Genomic DNA, 3091 nt, shown 5'->3' with positions numbered 1-3091 from the left:
TCCGGAGGCTAAAAGTCCAAATCAGAGTCTCAGCCATGTAGATTTTGTCCTTTTCAGTAGCTTACGGCATTCCTTGGTTCCTTAGAGATCCACACATGGCATCTGTCTTCCCCAGTGTGTGTGCCTCTGTCTCTAACCTGCTAATTTTTTTTTATGCTTTGAATTTTTTTATTGTACTTTAGATGAAGGTTTACAGAGTAAATTAGTTTCTCATTAAACAATTAATACATATATTGTTTTGTGACATTGATTTCCAGCCTCATGGTATGTCAACACTCTCCCCTTCTCGACCTTGGGTTCCCCATTACCAGCTTTCCTGACCCCTCCTGGCCTTCTCATCCTTGCCCCTGGGCTGGTATGCCCATTTAGCTTCATTTTGTTTTGTGCGCCTGTCTAATCTTTGGCTGAAGGGTGAACCTCAGGAGTGACTTCAGTACAGAGTTAAAAGTGTGTTCAGGGGTCATACTCTCGGGGTTTCTCCAGTCTCTGGCAGACCTTGTAAGTCTGGTCTTTTTCTGTAAGTTAGAATTTTGTTCTACATTTTTCTCCAGCTCTGTCTGGGAATGTCTATTGTCATCCCTGTCAGAGCAGTCAGTGGTGGTAGCCGGGTACCATCTAGTTGTGCTGGACTCACTCTGGTGGAGGCTGTGGTAGTTGTAGTCTATTAGTCCTTTGGACTAAACTTCCCTTGTGTCTTGGGTTTCTTCATTCTCCCTTGCTCCAGACAGGGTAGGGCCAGTGGAGCATCTTAGATGGCCACTCACAAGCTTTTAAGACCCTAGATGCTACTCACCACAGTAGGATGTAGAACATTTGCTTTATAAACAACTTTATGCCAATTTAACTAGATGTCCCCCAGGACCACGGTCCCCAGCCCTCAGGCTACTAATTCAGTCCCCTCAGGGAATTTGGATGTGTCTATGAAGTTTTGGGAAACCCTGGTGCCATAGTGGTTAAGAGCTACAGCTGCTAACTAAAAGGTTGGCAGTTCAAATCCACCAGGCACTCGTTGGCAACCCCATGGGGCAGTTCTGCTGTGTCCTATAAGATCACTATGAATAGGAATTGACTCGATGGCAAAAGATTTTGGGTTTGGTACCATTAAAATATGAGTAACAAAAGGGTAAAACATCATCTCTTTTGTTCTGTCAGAGTCTAGTACAGTGCTTGGTACATTGTAAGTATGCAATAAGTATTTTTGGATGAATGAATCAACTATGACTATAAGGATTCTCCATTGCCAGCTGTCAACATTATCAACACAGAAAGAGATCTAGCATCTCTTCTTCCACCCATCTTATGTTTTAATGTTCTAGCCCAGTGGTCTTCAATTTGAGATATGTAATCACTTGAAGAGTGAAAAAAATTGGGTGGTGCAAACAATTTACACACTGGGCTGCAAACGGAAAGATTGGAAGTTTGTTAAAAAGTTCGTTAGGGAGGACTTCCAGCAAAATGGTGCTCTAGGGAGAAGCACCACGCCGTCCCTCCACAGCAAAGATCCAAAAAACTAAACCAAACAGAGAAAACAGCAATCCTGAAACCCTAAAACATCAAATGAAGAGATAAAGAACTCAGCCAAGCACCAAATGGAGTGAGAAAACTGACAGAAAACGGAGAGTGAGGAGAGATTCATGCAGAGGTCCCCTATCAGCCAATGCAGTGTGGATGTGCCATCTTGGACTCTTATTGGAGACCAGCAAATAGGGGGTACGAGAAAGCAACTTCACGGAGCTTCTAGCGGGAGACAAAACAACCGGTAATTTGTGATATACGCTTTCCCACACCCCCACCCTTCTTCACCCCCACTCAGCCTCCTCTGCTTCCCGCGGCCCCAGTCTCTTGTCCGGGAAGCACTGGCTGCTTGGATTCCACCCGCCAGCACCGTCCTGCTCTCTGAGTGCCGTTTCTTGGCTGCTGGTATTGCATTTTTCTGCTTCTTTTGATTTCTTCCTTACCGCTCACCACCTCCCCCTCCTTTCGCTCAAATACCTGGCTCCATGCGCCATCTTTGCCTTTTCCTGAGGGGCTGCGGAGCTCCGTTCAAGAGTGGAACTACTTCCCGGTCTGGGCTGCCACGCTGGTGGGATCCAGGGGCTTTTGTTTGTTTGTTTGTTTTGAATTCTTTGTTTGTTTTCTTTTCGTTTTCTTGAGTTGGGAGCCCGTTCAGGCCAGGTGGTGCTGTGCAACTTGGAACCTACCCCCTCGGCTTGCGCAGAAGTTTTTTTCTTTTTTTTCTGTTTTTTGGGGGGCTTTTCTTGTTCTTTTTTTTTTTTAAGTTGTTTTGTTTTCTTTTCTCTCTTTCTTCCTTTTCTGTCTTTCTTCATTACTCAGTTTCTCGTCTCTCTATACCTTCCTTCTCTTTCTGTTCCCTGAATACCTGGCGCTGAATACCTCTATGCCTTCTAGCCAGACTGTACTGCAACACCTGAGAACAACTTCCCCAGACCTCATAGCCACACCGGTGGGATCCCTGGGAGCTTTGCCATTCTTTTTCTTTTCTGATTTTATTTATTCATTCTTTTTTTTCTTCTTCTTCCCCTTTTTGTTTTTCTCCATTTCATAGTCTCTCATCTCTCCACTCCAACGGCAAGCTCACCTAGCACTCTTGTTTATTTGTATGTTTTTGGCTCCTGTTCTCTCTCTTCTCTCCCATATCCATCTTCGCTCCACACATAACAATTTCCCCCTACATCCTGTCTACCTGCACTGTGCGCTTAACATCACACAACCAAGCAGCACAGGCACTGCCTACTGGAACCTGCCCTGCACTGATTACCGACCCGTTCTGGTGGCTGTAGTAAGTGCCACAAACAACCTGTCCCAGTAACTCCTCTTAAGCTAGACCTGCCCTGCTGTACCATATCTGAGAAACTGACCCTGCCAACTGGGGAAGGAGGCAAAAAGTATAGTGCCCACCGATGAGCAAACAACAAAGAACACACAGCCTCCCTGCTCAGACATAGCCAAATTAAAAAAAGGATGAAACAAGCAAATCTACAATCAATAAATGAGAAAAATAACTACTGAATTCCCTGAAGAGAGCGGACAATATTAAAACATTTACAAAAATAGGACAGGATGGTTCCAG

The sequence above is a fragment of the Trichechus manatus genome, unplaced genomic scaffold (assembly GCF_000243295.1).
Source record: "Trichechus manatus latirostris isolate Lorelei unplaced genomic scaffold, TriManLat1.0 scaffold00313, whole genome shotgun sequence".
In the NCBI taxonomy this organism is placed as follows: Eukaryota; Metazoa; Chordata; class Mammalia; order Sirenia; family Trichechidae; genus Trichechus; species Trichechus manatus.
This window is presented reverse-complemented; position numbering follows the sequence as displayed.